This window comes from Nesoenas mayeri (genome assembly GCF_963082525.1).
Source record: "Nesoenas mayeri genome assembly, chromosome: 7".
NCBI classification, from domain to species: Eukaryota; Metazoa; Chordata; class Aves; order Columbiformes; family Columbidae; genus Nesoenas; species Nesoenas mayeri.
Genome location: NC_137551.1, coordinates 19,774,231 through 19,792,602, shown reverse-complemented (window position 1 = coordinate 19,792,602; position 18,372 = coordinate 19,774,231).

Genomic DNA, 18,372 nt, shown 5'->3' with positions numbered 1-18,372 from the left:
CCCGCTGCCAGCCATTATCTCTGGAGAGAGAGAGAGGAGCTGGGGAAGGGGAGGGGGAAATACCGCACTGTTTCCATCGGTGCTGTGGAAAACTAACTGCGGTTAACTGCGGTTTTGGTCAACTCAGCTGTGCATCTTTGCATGCGACCTTTTCCACGCAGAGTACAACACGAAGAAAAAGCAGTATCATAAGCTTTCATTTTAAAGGCAGCATTTTCATTTTTAAGCAGGCAAGTTGGCAATGGATGTGTTATTTTGGACATTTTTATGTGAAGGGCACCAATTCTCATAACTAAGGTATGTGGAAATTGTGTCCCAGTACAGGGCTGTAAAACTTACAGTTAATTTACCTCCTTCCCTTCCAGTGTAAGGAACTTGTCGTACTATTTTCTAAGGGAAAAACAAATCCTAACACTTGAAAGAGAGATTTATTACTTTATGTTCTACTCTCTTACCTCAGCAAACACTCCAGACTTCATTACAATAATTGTCTTGTGGGGATAATACAAGTACAATCATATTGATGCCTTGTAGATAGTAATCACAGCAGAGGAAGTCTGTTAGCAGTTCAACAAATACATCAAAAGTCAATGGCGTTATCCACTGAAAGTACAGAAGTTATGTATCTTCAAAAAGTTTATATTTGGGGGTGGGGGGTGTAGCAAATTAGGTCAGATATAATGTCATTGTATTTATTAACTTACTATTTCCTGGCTTTACCTTTAATATATACTCTGACTGTTTCAGTGGTTTACACGTACTGATAATTAAATGAGTGAAAGAAAATACATCCACCATAGTAAAGTACCTTGATCTTTCTAGCAGTGTAATGTCAAAATCATTTATTGCTTGGGAGACATGAGACATGGCCAATCGGAATTAATACAGTTAATTAAGTCATAATGTTGATTATTCTATACTGAAATATAGTACACGTTTGATAAAATCCAGGTTCTACAAAAAAATTTAATATTACCTTTGCCTCCAGCGTGGCCTGGATTTCATTCACTGCATGTAGTACCCAAAAAATGCCATAATACAATATTTTACAAAAAGTCAAATTTGAGTAGACAATCTTTTCAAATTCCTGCTCTGTCTGATCTGTATATTTTTCAGTACACCCATATATTCATATACTGAATATTGACCCAATTCAATTAATACTACTTGAGTGTACTTCACATTTTGTGAGTGTCAGAGGTATAGGAGTTACTTCATAACAAACCATACAATGTATTTTCAGCACTACAATAGTAATAATGAATTACCCTGTAAACACACAGGCAACAGGAACTTTTCCATGGAAGTTTTTTTCCAGTTTCATCTTTTCCAGTTGTTTTAAAGAGTGCAGGAAACTTATTATCACATTATTCCACTGGAAAATGTATATAAATTTTCCTTCACAGTGTGTTCACACTATTTTTTTTCAGCTTGCAAAACTCCGATAATAAAAAGGTATTCTGTAGTGAAAAGAAAGTGATACATTTGAAAGAATGTAATATTTGGAGAAATGACCATATCCTTGACTGGACAAAGGACTAAAGCATCTGTCTAACTTCAGGCAAATGTCAATGAGCAAACTTAGCATAGCAAGGATCAATAACATGCTCAAACAAGTTGTTGCATTACGGGTCTCTTTCTGAGATCCAGCTCCTCACCTGTAAATTGAAGATTTCCATGTTTCACCACGAGGCTGGAAGATTATTTAATAACAGTAAGATTTTCAAACACTATGATAATGGAAGATGTCAAAAAACTTCTAACAATGCAAAAGTTGTAAGTCAGATACAGTGGTGACAGGTGCTCTCTACAAAATAATTAGCTTCTCATTTCCTCTGGGATGACGTTTACTTGTCTGAATACTGTAGGAAAGAAGAAATTGCCAAGATGACAAAGCTGCTGACATAGCTGGCCTCTTCCTAAAGTGTATTTATGTGATTGATAGTTCAGAAATTGCATCCCTGAAAAGTAATGTAGACTGAGAAAAAAATAAATATGAAGGAATAATGTGCCTAACAAAAATAAGCTGCTAATTAATGTTTCACATGTGATTTTCTTATTTAAAAGCAAGTCAGAAGTTATGCACAGATCCTGAGAAACATTAAATTACAGCAACATTTACAGTTGAGAAAAGCCATCATCTTCCCATTCCAACAGAGGTGCATGATCCACTGAGGTGGTGCAAGCAGATTTACTTGGGAAGAACTTCATTTCCTTGGTGACACGTTGGAAAGCTGCCTATAAGTTACCCAGGTAATCTGCCCCCATTACTGCAATATTCACTGGGTTTGGACCTCTCTTCCTGTCTGTGCACACCAGAAGTAACTCCTTTCAATAACAGTCACTGACCTGCTTTCAAAACTGGTTTGTTCCCAGGTTGGGACAGGTCTGCAGGTGCTCGTTGGCATCCAGGACGCCGCTTCCTCCGCGGGGGACTCCCATGCCCGAGTTCTGCACAAGTCAATTTTGAGCTGCCTGACCTCAGCACTAAGCAGATGAAGAAACTATTTTTTGCTGCACTGGACTCGACTCGTGGGTCACAGTTTTAACATTCCCAGTCAAGCGGAAAGTGCTTTGAGAATGCTTCAGTTTTCTTTTCTCTCCCATTTTACATCAATGTCCATTGTGTTTTCATGAGAACTGTCTGAGAGTCACCATACTGTACCTCACTGCACCAGGCTTGACCGTATAGAGACAACACACCCAGCTCAGATTAACTGTATTGCTAGATTCATTCGCAACATATAAGCTCAAAGTGGAGATTCAGGTATGAAGTTTCACTAATCTGGGATTCTACAAACAGTATCTATATGTGGAGAAAAATGCAGGACTTCCAGAAAATATCGATGTCTTTCAGCACTTACCAGGTAACAGTCTTCTGCTGACTGTGTACTTCGGAGTTTGGGTTACAAAACTGATTTAGATATGAAATTCAAAGTGGTGCATAAATATTAAATTCCACACATTCCTGCAACATGGTAAGTATTATTCACATTATACAGATGGGGAAATTAAAGCAATGTGAGTTTACTTGAACAATTTGCACAATGTCAGGAAGAAAAAGCAGCTACAGCAGTAGGATCAGAACTCAAGAATACTTGGGTTTTTTTCTGTTCTCAGTCTGAACTATACATCACTTGCCTAAGCTCTGCAGTATAGTGTATAAAGGAATATTTTGTCTTTAATTGTGGTATTCTACAGCAATATTTTCTAACAATTTATTTAACAAATTACATAAAACACTTAAAATATGCTTTAAATTAAAAAAATAGCCAAAAGACTTTTCCTTGGGCTTTGCTCCAAAATCTACCCTTCAGCCAGGACTAAAGAAAAGCACGCATGCTTGCGCACATGCAAACAGAAATTCTGAAAGAAAATTAGAAACATATGAAAATAAGGACTCAGAGCATTTTCTTAACTGCACTCTGGTTTCAGTACAGCAAAATTTTCATTGATTTACTAATGGATAGCAATTTTTCTTGTGAAGGAACACATAGGCCTTATCCACAATTAATGCTTCCCTTCCGTTAGACCAATTGTCATTCTACACAAGTACAGCCAGCGGACGCAGGGCAGGGACGGCTCTGTCGGGTGAGGTCAGGTCCCTCTATAAAGCACAATGCTATTTCAAGCATAAGGTGATTCTGCCCTATGAGAAGAGTTTTTATGGAAGACAGTTTCACTTAAGACAACTATTATTTTAGTAAAAGCCCAATTTTGAGACTATTTTATTGTGATTGCTAGATAAATAATCAAAACTAGTACAATTTTGATAATGCTGCAAAATAATATACATACAGAGGACAAACTACTTGAATTTCAGAAAGTTTTTAAATTATTAACTCTGGTCTGGAGGTTTCTTATCAAGCCTGCTGTACTATAAATGTTCTACAGGCTTTGTAGCTATAGTAAAGATTTAATGTCACTTATATGATGTGAAGTCTCTTTTGCTCATCCAACCATTATAAACACCAGCAGTCACCGAGGCAGTTCTGAAAGCCTAACAGGCATGCTCAAAGACTTTCAGACATTTCAATTAGGAATGTGAAAATAAACTAGATAAAATAAATAAATGTTTAAAGAGACTAATTAGCCAAAACACTTAATTTAGAGGTTTAGAATTTACATCAGCTGCTCGACTTTCAAATTATTAGTGAAAAAAAAAAAGACTACCACTTAGACTTTGCAAGAGATACAGAAGATTTTGGAGCAAACTTTAAAAATTCCCATACACTTATTTACAAATATCTCTAGGACAGAATATTTCTGATAAGGATCATTAATTATAAATATGGAATAATTGCATTATCACTTTTTTGGGTACACAAGTTTTAATCTGGCAGATTTCACACTTCAGTGGAGTAACTTACTGTGGGCTGAGCAGCAGCCGGGCAGGCATTGCAGCTCTGGAAGCTTTGCATCCTTCAGAAATAGTTTTTGAACAATCCTGCACAAAGTATGAATAAATCTTCCCTGCTTCTTCACAGGAGATGACAATTTTGCTTTACAACAGGTGATTGAATCTGCTATAAAAAAAAAAAAAAAGCTCAATCATCTTCTGTATAGCAAAGGATACAAGAAAGTATGGATTTTTCTTGCATCTAAATAATCCAAATAACAATTTAAAATCTATCAGCAGTAGTTTCCTTCAAATATTCATTGTGAAGATAGTTCCTGGCATGATCATTATATGGTTATCTTTCTATTTTACAGGAGAAACATAAGGCACAGCTGATTTGCAATTATCACACAATATGTGGGTGTGGTGAAGTTGGGTAGAAGGCCCTTGGTAAAGGAATATCAGGCTGCCTCTGCAGAGCTAAAATAAAAATCCATTTTAAAAAGCTATAAATAGTATAAAGCAGAATAAAGGGAAATTAATATCTATGACACAATTAGATGGTTCTTCAGTTTCAGAATGTGCTCTTTTGCTAATTAAAAAAGTCTGCTGGAGTAGATATCCTAGACAGCAAACAGGTGCAGTTCCTGTCAGGCCTTAATATACACAACACATTGGGAGGGAGTTAACCACAAGAAAACACTCAAAGATACTGAGATAGCAGATTTGATTTAATCTTTATTAAAAAGTACACACAGCTGTTGCCTTTCTTCCAGTTTAGCTAGGACAAGCTTCAATATCTCTACTAATTCTACTTACAATAACACGATAAACAATTAGTGGGGGGAAGCTTTTTATTTATGATATGAAATACAGTCTAAACCGTAATTTCAGAAATAGACAAAGAGGCATGTTTGTCTCAGTCTTCCTGGCCAGAGAAGAATTCATCATCCCTGTATGAGACATTATCACCCACCATGGTACAATTTCTCTGGAGTGTGCAGAGGTTCAGGCTCGTGGTGCATCACTCCAGTGCGCTCTGGTAATGCTGCAGCTCTGCACAGCCCCCCAGCCCTGCCTGGCAGCAGGAAGTGTCTGGTGCTGCCAGCTGGATCTTGGGTTTTAGGGTCACTTGCAGAAGTCTGTTTCACTTCAGCTTTCCACACCATCCAATTGCACCACCTAGGCTTCACCCCCTATCCTACACGTAACCTGCAAGCATCCAACTCTTCAACTGACAACCATCCAAAACCCTGACACATCTCCTCCTTGCACTCTGAACTGCTCTCCCTACTGCATTGCCTAGACAAGCTTTTACAAATCCACTCATCCTGCAATAATATACCAACACCAAACACCTGCATCACAACTTCCACAATAAAACCCCAACCTCAATGAGTTCTACCATGGAAAACATCACTTCCTCCTTCAGATTCCACTCTACACTGGCTGCTGACAAAGACACACTGTCCTCACCAAAGCTGAACACTGCAACAACCACTGCCAAGTTTGTGTGTGTGGTGCAAAATTGTAGGTGTGAGCTAACACAGAGCTGGGCTTGAAAGCTGCAGAGTGTACGCCCTGGCGTTTAATACAGCTTTTTATTGGCAACTTATGTTCTGCTTGGGAGAAGTGTATAAGCAAAGGCTGCTTTAAGGCAAGATGGAAATTGTTCTCCAGGTCTCTAAAGCTGAGAGTAATAAATTTTATCTGTCTTGTGGCACAGGAACTTCTTGTCCACTTGCTTCTCCATTCAATAAAGCACTGCAAGAGAGAGAGAAAAAAAAAGAAATACTTAGTACAGGACTAACAACCCCAACTTCCTTGTCCCAAAGCCTTCAGGCATCCTAGCAGGCTTGACCTAAAGTTTTGCCACTCTCCCCCTCTTTACTGTGATGTATTACTGCAGAAATGTCTGCCGTAAACATTCTCTTCACCCATCCAAAGTGCTTCAAAGTTCCTACCCCAGCATCCCTTCATCAAGGTTCCTCAGCAGTTCCCTTTGAAACCACTCCCTGGCCTACCTCAGCCATTCCTACCGAAGCCTCCCCTGACCTCACTCGGTCGTTCTCCCTGAAGCCCACTCGGCGTCAGCCCCTCCCCGAGGCACTTCGGCATTTCCCAGAAAAGCTTCTTCGGCGCCGTCCCCTCCCTTCTCCCGCGCGGTTCTTCAGCGCTTCCCCTGAAGCCGCCCCCTGGAACATCCCCTGCCCGCGGCACCTCAGCCTTTCCCGCCGAACCCTCCCGGAGGTAGCGCAGCGCAGCCCCGCCCCTCGCGCCCTCTAGCGCCCGGCAGCGGCCCCGTCCTCGCCCTGCGCCGCTCCCGCGTTGCCCGTCACGACCCGGCGCTGTCCCCTCACAGCCGCTGTCCACCTTCCCCATGCCGCCCGCGGGCTGGCTGCCCCTCGCCGTCCCCAAACCATCTCGTCCCTCCCGCTCCAGCCGCGCCCTCAGCCGGTGTCAGGGCGGCCCCCAGGTCTCCTCGGCGCTCTCCCGCCCCTCACAGGCACTGCTGCCACCTCGCGCTGCCGCCTCAACTAACAGCAGGCGCTACGGAACCCACGCGCTGCGCACCTGTGCCGTTATGTACCCGCCCATCCCGCGTACGAGCCAATCGCGTCCAAGCCCAGCACCAGGCCCCGTGTCCCTCCGTGTCCCGCGCGGGGCGCGTGCCCGCTCCCCCGGCAGGCGGGAATTGGGTCTCGGGTTGCTCCCCCTCGGGCAGAGGCGGCCCCGGGACAGCCTGAGCGTGAAGGTGCCACCGTCTGCACCACAGTGGGAGGGGAGGGGTCTCGGGACAGCACGAAACGGCAGATTTTGTGCCGTTGGCACCTCCCAGGTTACAGGACTGCATCCTTCCTCCTGGTGCAGCTCAAGCATCTTCCTTACCGCTAATTGCATAGCAGTCAACACTTGCAAAAATTCACTTTGGATTATCTTTCTGCACCAATCCAAATTGAACCACACAAAGTCAACTTTCAGCCCTATGTTGGGTCTAACAGGTACCTACAAACTGTCCAGAAACTATTTACAAACTACCTACCTACCAATTTTCATCCCTTCATATCCACTTGCCCTCTTACTCTCTGCACTACAGCTCACAGGCACGCCTATGCAAAGTCAGACTCTCTTCCTGCATCATAATCCAGCATCAGCAAATACCTGCGTGAAAACCCTCACGCTCTCCTGGAGAGTCCACCCTACTCTAACTGCTGACAGAGACACGCTGTCCACACCACAGCCAAAACGCTCCCACTGCTGCAGAGTTAAGATTGCATGTGCAAATTACCTTGTTCTTTTCCACCTCATCTGGATGTTCTGTCTGCCTTGGGACACCCCAATCCCTGGTGTAGAGCTCATCGTCCCCCTTCTCCTCCCCAGCTGCAGCACTCCCAGTGTCCTCCACTCAGGCCCCAGGTGGGAAAGGCAGCTGGAACACACACAGTCCTTGCATACAAAGTGTTTGCTTCCACGCTACTAAATACGGAAGTCGAAAAGACAAGATGGTCAGAGATGCTGAAATAATTACAAGAGGGAAAATGTGAGGTGAAACTTAGCACACATCATGAAGCCATGTAGCTAGAGAAAAAGATCTCATTGGTTGCTGAGCCAAGTATACATGGCTTTAGGCAGTGTCCCACTCAGATCCTTAGTGCAAGGAGAAGAGAGCACCAAAGACCTCAAAAATTCCCCAAAACAGTAGAATTGAACCATGAGTTAGAACTACAAAGCATTTCATGGTTAGAAAAAGGTCCAATCAATGAATAGAGAGCAGACACTTGTTGAGAACTAAAGGCAAATCCACTTGCCAGACCTGAGAGCACAACCTCTCCAGAAGCTCACCAGCCACTGCTAAAGCACCTCTGAGAGGAACTTATTTTTCCAGTTAGAGATGATACTGAGACACTAGCTATAGACTAACTCTCTGCTGAGCAGGACTGGAAGCTCAGCTCTGGAGTTTTCCACTTCCCCACCCCTACACCCTTGCTGGAGGACCAGGACTGAAGTGTTCAGCTCTAGAACATAACTGGCTTGTGGCTGGATTTTGAATAGTCCTTTTAGTTTTTTTCCAGGACCTTAATAATTGTTACAGAGGTTTAAGGTTTCCCAGATGTCTCATTCTTGAGAAGCCTCATACAACAAAGTTCTAGCACTACACAATATATTATAGTCACCCCTTGCTGCAACTAAACCAAAAAAGACACAGCCATGGATAAATAAACACCAAAGTCCCCATTTTCTTATTTATGGTGCTATGTTCATTCTCTTGGCGATAATCCATTTTTGGCAGACTCCCATGCAGCTCATACATAAGCATTTGGTTTCCAGTTCCAGACAACATGAGCTGAGCTGGAGGTTATCCCTGGAGATTGCATGAGAGTGAGAGGATGGCAAAGTGGTGGTGGCAATACTAACCAACTGTTAAACATCAGAAAAAAACACCTAGACTTCCAGGCAGAGTACCTTGGTGCTGATTAAGCTGTTTATGCTGCATTTGGAAAATTTTCCCAGCACAGTGTATTAATACAGACATGTTTTCATTACCTTTCATTTAAACCAAGTCTTCTCTATCTCCATTTTAGCATCAAACAACTGGATTTACTCTGCCTTTGAATTACTTGATATCATTCTCATTCTAGGAATGTGCAGAAGCTAAGATAGCAAACCATCTCATGAGAGACTCGTTGAGGAACTAACACAAAAGGTGAAAGCTGCTATCTGCAGACCAAGGGGTAGAAACTGCACCAGTGAGCACCCCTCTGTGTCTCCAATCCATCAAGATAAATCTATCTGAAGAGGAGAAGCTGGAGAGGGAGAGAACTGCATCACAGAATGAAATTGAACTTGTTAGGAGAAACTTGTTTCTGTGTTGTACAACTTAAGAATAAGTATAACATAAACATTTGTGTGTATATAAACAAATACTAACACGTTTCCTAACACACTAGAAAGCTCTCTTGCATTCATGTACCTGTGCAATGGACCTTAGTGAGGATTTCACTGGCTGGCTGCAGACTCGCACTGAACGGCCTGTGTAACCCTGGTGGAGCAGAAAGAAGCAGGCAAAAGACCTTTACAAGACAAGGGTCATTTTTCCTCTTTTCAGAATAGAACAACTAAATATGCTTGAACTCTTAGTCTGATGATAAATAACCTTTACTATTGCTCTGCAGGGTGTTGTTTTCTTAGACTTCCGTTGCAATACATGCAGGTGTGCACATGCGTGTGGGTGCATATACACCCACACATCTACTACAGAATTCTCTATTGGGTTCCACATCAGCTAAAAAGCATTAGAGCCTGAACTTCCAACCTCCATTCCCTCTCTAAACTTGAGTCCTTGCAGGCGTCTTTCCCCCTGGTTTTACCCAGGACATTGAACATGGCAGTCCCAGCTTGCTGAAGCAAATGGGGTCTAGAATGGGACACCCTTATGTCCCATGGCTTCCACTGGTCTTGAGCACTTCTGCACCAGTGAATCTCCAGCAGCCACACAGCTGCCATAGCCCCAGTTCCAGTAGGGCCTGTCCAGCCTTGGTGAGCCCTAATGTGACGCAATGGCAGTGAAAGAACAACCAGAAGCTGGCTAACAGCTCCAATGCAACATCTCTGTTCAAGCATGTGCTCACAGGAGCTGTTTGGGCCAACCTTGTGCTCACATTAGCAAAAGGAAAGTCCATCTTTGAAACACTATGGGCAAGAATGAGCAGCCAGGTAGGCATCACACCTAAAGAAGCACAAGTGCCCTAAGGGCCTGGCTTGAAAGCAAAAGGTGCATCCTCCTGTGCAATGCAACAGGCTGTGGCATAGCAAACAACCAGCAGGACACTCCCAGAGGTGACCCATGCTTAGAGAGCCAAGCAGCTTCCTTCAAGGGGCTCAAAGAGCAGCTTCCTGTAGGCTGGGGTGCTGTCAGTGCCCATGGCATGGTCTTTGGTTACAGGCTGCTCCTTCATCACAGATTTAGCATAGCCAGCAGAGGGAAGAGCACACACTGCCTGTGTCTCATGGCATATCACAAGCAAACACCTGCCAGCATCGCTGCCAAAGACAAAGCAGGACTCATAGATCAAAGATTTCTTCCCCAATCCAGCTATCTGACAGATGCAGGTGGGTCCCTGCATAATACCCCTAAGAATACAGCAGGTTGCAAGCTCATTTCAAGTAAGCATGATGAGAGGAAGGAAGGCTGATCATTCTTCTTTGGTTTGTTCCTGAAGAGGGCAGAGGCTGGTTTTTAAATGCCTGTTGGGAAGACCTTTTCCTCTGAACTTTTCACCCTAGCCACTGGCTCTTCAGACAGATTGCTTGCTGCTTTCTTTTGGTATGTCTATGCACAAAATGAAGAACCAGCTGGTGTGTAATGTCTTATACAACTAGAGAAAGTCATTACACCATAAAGGCCTTTCTAGTAATCAGGAATACAAAGGAAAAAGTAACAGGAAGAATCACAAGTGAGAGATGAAATGAGATGTCCCATGAGCTTTGTTAAGCACGGTGGAAATCAGCATCACTATGTCCACCTCCATGGTGGAGTACCGTAATTCATGTAATAGACTAGTAAAAGAAGGTCTCTGTTGTGAGGTCTCTGCTGGTGTTCCCACCTTCAGATGCACCAGCACTTTTTAGAGGATTTAATCTCTGAAACATCAGTGAGGCATATGCTCTTTTCAGTTTATTCACAGTAAATTTTGCAACAAAATATTGTGTGGTTTAGTTAACTATTATTTGTACTTCAGTGCTTTCCATTTGCTCACTGATTACAGGCTTATGAGTTTAGTAAAGTTCTGGAACTCACAATTGAGGCCACTTAGTTTTGCTGGGTGGCTCCCATGTATTTTATAGCATTGTTGCTCTTGGCTACAAACCAGCACAGGACTGCCTTCTTTGGGAAAGCTTGCTGGGAGCATCATTGACCTTTTGGACTTTCTGGGTGCACCCCACGAGATTGGTGTTCAAATCTCGCAGCAATCTGGGTGCAGACTCTTGCCTTCCGAACTGGGGTGCAATTCAGCATTTGAGATCTGTGGGATGCTTTGAGGGCTGCAGCTCTCTTGTTCCAATTTTTGCTGGACCTCAGCAACCCTGCAGAAGTCAACAGACCAGATCTGTCTCTCAATATTTTCCCGTTTCCCCCACAAACAGCCAAAATGTAGAATTGTCTATGAACACATGAACTTGTGGGGCCGTGTGGCAGCACAGGACCACACGGAACAGGGAAGTGGCAGTGTGATTGGCAGGACGAGGGCAGAGCAACCAGTAGAGCCCACGCCAGGTGGTAGCGGGTCCTTCCGCTCTTCCATCCCCGCTCCCCTCCCCGTCACCGTCTGGGGAGCCGGCGACTCAGCTGGGAAGGCGAGTGGGCTCGCACCTTCCCCGGGCTCTCTGCCCCGGCATCTCCGAGGTGCCTCCCGGGCACGACCACCGGGCGGCAGCAGCGCTCCGTCCTCCCACCGCCCGGGGACACGGTAGAGCCGCCGCAGCCGCAGCGGCGGGGGCAGTGCCCACAGGGAGCATCCGCTTGTGAACCGTGGTGGAGGGGCTGCCGTGTGCTTTTCACCCCGGCCGGATAACGCCGTTTACCCATCGACACCACCTTGTTGGTTGGTCCTTCCACAGGAGCAGAGGTGGCCCAGACCTCCGATGCCCACACAGCAAAGCCTGTGTATGGGGACAAGTCTCTACTGCTGTCCCAAGGGCCCCAAGGCTTTGGGGATGCTGCCTTTTCCACAGGGGTTACTCCAGTGCCAGGCAGGTAATGGGTGCAGACAGAGATGGCACTTTTGGGCGACAGCAAACCATCTCATCCACTGACTTTCCCAGATGTGCTCATGTCAGGCCAGAGGACAGCAGGAGTGGGGCACGGGCTGGACCACAGCCCAAGCAGGCGTAGTACGATTTGTGAGCCAGAGTTAGGCTGGTGAAAATTTCATTTACTGTAACATAACCTGTTTCTCTCTCTTGTTCAGTACAGATAGGAAGCAGATTATTGCCTCCTTCAGGCCTTGTCCCTGTCTCCTTTAATTTCTCCTATGGCCACCACAAATTAGCTTCTTCTGGCTGAGAACACACCTTGCATTCCTTCCTATTTTCTTCCCTCCCTTCTGAATTATCCCAAAATTTGCTCCCTCTCTGAGGACACAGTGCACACTGCTGAGCACAATTCTCCTGCTAGTGCCTTCCCAGTGTCAGGGTGACTTCACATAGTGACCTCTGCTGCTCCTGCTGCCACAGGTCAAGTTTTGTTAGCTTATTTAACAACCTTCTGGCACTGCTGACTTGGGTTCAGCTGCAGCTCCACAAGGCATCCTGGGTCAAGCAGCGCAGGACAGCTGCCTGGGCACTTGCTGCCTCGTCCACTTTGTGCAGCTGGTCCTGTCTACATGGCCTCCTCCTCAGTTGGCTCCTACTGCCTGGGACCACATTTCCTAGCAGCCACAAGCACTGAGAATCTTGGTCCCACCAGCACTCACCTCCCGCACCAGATTGGTGGTGTCCTCTGCTAAACTCAGTCAATTACTGCCTACTCAGTCACCCTGGTTAATAAAGACTATATGGACAGAGCCAGCACTGCCTCAACAGGACCCATCCTGTCACTACCAGGACAGAGCTACAGAGCCATCTGCCTACTAGGTACAAGGCAGCCAGTCTTCTTCAAGAGCTAGGCAGAGCACTCAGCTATCAATCGTGCCTGAGGACAAGTGCAGGTGTTTGGAATGAAGGGAGTGCAACTTATTCCACCTGGGAAAGCTTTTTCCGGCAGTTTGCTGCTCCCTGCACAGCACCCACATGCTGCAGTGTGAGGAGCAGACACATGTCATGGAGGGCAGTACCACAGTCCCCACCAGCAGCCACCTGCTGAAAGTTGCCAGGGTCTTTGCAGTTAAACCATTGCATGTTGAGAGGAGCTGGTCAAGAGACCTGGGGAACACTTCCACCTCTCAGGGCCTTCTGGCTGGGGCAGACAATGCAGATATCCCATGCAGATAAGTTAGGGAAAGTCCAAGGGCTGGGGCTGGGGGGATAAACCTGGATTAGCAATTCAAACCTATATCCTCAGCACTGGTTAACTGTCATGTAACTCACATCTGGCCAGGGGAACTTGCCCTGTCTGTTCCTGTCATGCCTGGAGCAAACTAGAGATCAGACACAATTTGATGAGGGACATCTAGAGCAAAACTTTGAGCATCTCTGATGCTGCAAGAGTATCCTTCTCCCTCAGGTGTCAACTACTGACATTTTGGTGCTGGTTTTACCCATAGTCCCTGGCTAAGATTAACATTAGCATCCACATGCTGAAGAGGAGAGACCCTGTCCCCAACGGTGAAAGAAATGTCCGTGATAGATACAGCCAGCATCAGGGGAAGAGCTGGGTCCCTGCATCTGAGGGCCTGACACCTCCTGAGATCAAGCTGTGACCCTCCTCTGCAAAGCTGCTATCTCACCAAGTTACTGTCCCAGTAGCATGGAACACCATGTTCTGCCCAACAGGAGCAGTAGCAAACTGACCTTGGATTTGCTCACATTGTTTCCTGGTGCTGCAGTTTGCCCCTGTGCTGGCTATGTGGCAATCCATCCTCAGGGCTCACACTTGCAGCCCTGCAGCATCACCTCTCTCCCCACACAGACAGAGAGTGTCACCCTTAGATGTATCTGGCATCTTAGGTGCATTAGCTGCATCTAAACCTGGGTGACACCATGGAGCAGGAGATAGTGTGGCACTGCCCATGCCACTCAAACTGGGTCAGATCTGCCACTAGGAGGTGCCATTTGCCTAGGTCCCTGATGGCACTTCCACGGTGCTGGCAGCAGGGGATGCTGAGAGGATGGCCTCAGCCTGAAGAGAAAGCACAGAAGGTGTGGGCTGCAGGTGTGGGAAGGAAGGCACAGAATGCCTGAAGGAGTAGAAAGGACAGCCGAAATGATCAGAGCAAACTGCAGCCCGACCGAAGGAGGGAGGCTGCAGAACTACAGAGGCCAGGGAGGGTGGGGAAGGGCGCTCAGCATGCCGGCTCCTTGGCACCTGGCCTGCCATGTCTGATGTGGGTAGAAAGACACCAAAGAGCACCAGTGCTGGAGAGAGGGTGGCAACACAAAGACTGCTGTGTTCCTCTGCTCCCCATCCCTTTCTCCCCCTCCCCTCCCAACTTATTTACCCGAGTTCAGAAGACAGCCTCACAGTCCCGAGGGGCTGGCTGAAGTGCCTAGGGGTGGGCTGTGAGGTCATCTTTAATGAGGGCAAAAATCCAGTGTCAACAATGCTGCCCATTGTATGGCCCTGTTTAGACAATACTGGCTGGGTTCTTGCTGCTGGCAGCCTGAGGACTGGGAGCAAAGCCTGTTTGGGGTAACAAGAGGAGAGGAGGATGGGCAGGGGTAATGGCACTGAGCCAGGCAGCAATGGATGGGGCAAAGTGTAGAGATAAGCACCCTATCTCAGTCATCAGCCTGTTATCAGCCTAATTCTCGGTGCTGATAAGATTACTGCACCAGTGACAGGGAATTTAGCCATCCTGGTCACAGTCTGGAAGCATGGCCCGTCACCCCACTTACATCTGCTTTCCCTCTGACCCTGGCAATGAGACACCAGTGATTTCTGCTACGTTATTGCCTCCCTCTAACGCCACATTTCCACTCAGCAGCAGTGGGGTAGCAAAGTGAGCATCAGCTGCTTCTTTCAGCCCTAGCTCTTCCCTAGGCAGTTGTGTGAAGGCAGCTGGGGGTTTGGCCACTGCTGTTCTACTGGGAGCTCCCAATAGCAGCTGTTAACTGAGCTGCTCAGGTAACCCATCCTGAATTTAGTCATGCTTTAAGGCTGAGGATGGAACAGGGGATCTTCAGGAGTTTGTAGGATCCACTGAATTTATAGAGCAGCAGATGATGTTTTAAGCAGTGGGGGAAACAGAAAACGAGCAAGATTATGCCAGTTCTTGTAAACATAAATCTCACTTTTGTTAAATGCCATGATATCAGACTCCTCCAGTTGCAGATTCTGTAACCAGGTGACCACACAGGAGTCAGCTTTCCATTTCAAAAGGAAAGCCATTTGCTACCTCTCCTGGCCAAGGCAGAGCATGTGAAAATATAATACAGGGTCACCAGATCCCAAAAGAGAGCATGAGGCAGAAAGCAACATTAAACAAGGGTGGAGACCCCGTGAACTGGCATCTGATCCCTTGGCATCTGGACTCCTGTGACTGACAATCCTGAAAGAGCTGCAGCTGCCATCACCTTATCTTTCAAGCAGGCATAAACTCTGAACTCCTGTAGTCTGAGGAAGGTCTTGTCCCAACTCATTCTGTAGCCATGGGCCACCACCTCGTTTCTCTGCAACACTTAACTGTGCCCAGAAGTCAACCCTGTCAAAAGCAGGGGGAACATTATCCTCTGAAACTGCTGGCAGCAGTGATGAGCCACACTGGTGTTCATCTGCTTTGCACAGAGGGCTTGATGCCTTTGAAGGGCAGATTCTTCAAGAGAAGAAGGAAGAGGAAGAAAGGAGGATCAGTGAAATGACAGAAAGCCATCTCCTTTTCATCTCCTTGGATGAAAAGCCCATGACATAATTCTCCTACCCTTAGAAAAAGCTCTAAACCTGAAATTGCTTCATACTTCTTCAGAAAAACAATGCAGAAGATGCAGAAAATAATTCTAGGAGAATTTTTGAAAACTTTTCTTTTTAGCAGAGGGGAAGGGGTAGTGTCTGGCTCTTTGCCCAGTTTTCAGCCAATTCCCTCCTTATTTCAATCTCTACTTTTTTTTTTTTTCTTTTTTTTTTCCCAACTTCAAGTTGTGAAATAGAAGGAAAAGGAGGAGACAGGGAATGCTGTTAAAGAAAATAAAAATAACATGAAACAAACCTTGCAAAAAGCCCTTGCAGCAAGCCTTTCTGTGTGTGTGGCTTTTTCATTATTTTTGGAGGGGGTAACTGAGGAGATTCACTAAAATTTCCAAGATGTCAACACCGGATGAAATCTCCTTGCAAAACTTAACTGCTACATGGAAAAACAATACTTTTTTTTCTTTTTTCCAGGGGTGGAGAGCAGGGAGGAAAATGTTTTGGTGAAACATCCTTAGCTTGACGTTTTTCTTTTGCATCCTAGGACTGTGGAAGCAAACCCAGGCTGGTTAGTGTATCCTGGGAGAGGGATGCAACCGTTCTTTCTCACCTGGGCTCTGATCACAGACAGTGTCTTGTGATAAACCCCACTGCTGGTTTGTGCCTCTCTTTGCCCCAATCTTGATAAAAAACTTTGAGACTCTCTGACAAAAAGTACCCTTCGAGAGCTTTTCACTAGCACAGTGCCTTGGCTGGATCATGAATCTGTGGGAAGGACTTCTCAGGAAGGTGGAAAGAGTCATACATTAGACCATGTGTTTCTAAATAAATCCCATGTTGAAGTTCACGGACTGTGCTGCCCATGGCATGGCTCTGCCCATCACTGCCCCGTGCCACCGCCCCGGCATTGCATCAGCTCATTTGTGAAAGATCATGACCTCAGGCAGCAGTCACCAGCTGCAGAAGAATTGAATTAGTTTCCTGGGGACAACGTCTGAAGACAAATCTTTGCTAAGCAGTGTCAGTGAACTCCACCAGCAACCTACTTCTGCTGAAGGCTCAGCTGGGCAGCTCTCCCTGGATGGAGAGAAAAGCCTGTCTGGAGAGATACAAATAAGAGCAGAAAAAGCCCAGCTTAAGCTGTATTGCTGTGTCTACACTCGACATTTCTGGTTTCCCACCTGGGCTGCCCAGGGATCCCCCTTTTTGTCTCAAGGCTTGAGCAGCAGAGCTGAGGCAGGAGTCTGCAGCAGACCATTGCGCTGTCCATTGCCTCGACCATCAGCTCTCCATGGGAAGAAGTCTGGCTGGGGTGCTGGCCATCGCCCCAGCCAGCAGCATTCCATGAACGGTGCAGCCAAGCCTCCAGGCAGCAAATGGCCCAAATGCCTTTTTACAGGCAAGGCTGCAGCTGCTGCAATTTAAACACTGGAAAAACAAACTACCCTGAGCACCTTGACAAGAAGTTAATGCCTGAACCTCGTGGCCACATCCAAGAGCATTAACCTGTTTCAAAAGTGATCAAAATGCCAGCTTGAGAAACTGACTATGCTGTGAAAGGCCTTCCTCAGGGCTATATTTAGTGCATAAGACTTGAAACCTGCCTGGTGAGCACAGCCCCAGTGATGGTCAAGATCCATCTCTCCCTCTGTCCAAGAAAAAATGTGGTGTTCACCTCCCAGGATAACATGCAGGGGAGTGTTCAGAAAACTTACTCCTGTTGTGTGGGAGCAGCCAGCTGTGGTGTTAATTTTAGAGGATGACTAAGACTAGCTGCTCTGTAAGTTCCCTCTTAGCCTTCCACTGCATCTGGGGAAAGAGACCGCTGGGAAAGGAAAGGGCTCTGGTGGGTCTGAATATCTGAAAAATGGCAGACCTTAAATCCCCAAAAGCCTTATTGTCAACCACCAGCAGCATTTCCAGTTCTCCCCCTGGTTCATGGCACTGAGATTATTTTCCCCATGTGGCATGAGCTGCAGATATTTTCTCTCCATGTACTACCTTCTTTTCATTATTTATTTATTTAATTTTTTGCTTTCTGGTTTTCTTTTGGAAATAGCAGGAGTCTGATTTACTTAGGGTAGTTTTTAGCAGTTCATAGTTTTTTTCCAATACTCACATAGAAAGTAGGTAGAATCTTTAATTAAAACAACATTTCTTCCCAGTGTTCAGTAACCCTCAGTGTTGCTAACCAAATAATTAACAGGGAGTCTTAAAAGGAATGGTTAGAAGTCCCTCTCTGACTCATGTCAGCTTTCACCATATAGGAACATCTTCTGACGTGGGTTCTCTGTTCTAATACTGTGTCTCAGAAAGTAGGCAAGGCTTGAGTTCCTAATGTAAAACTAAAATACAAACTCTTCTCAGACCTCTTAATCCATCACAGTAAAATGAAAAAGGAGACACCTATTTTTCCCCCTTTTCTGGACACCTCTAAATCCAGCGAACAAATGTGTTACTGTTATTTTTCATT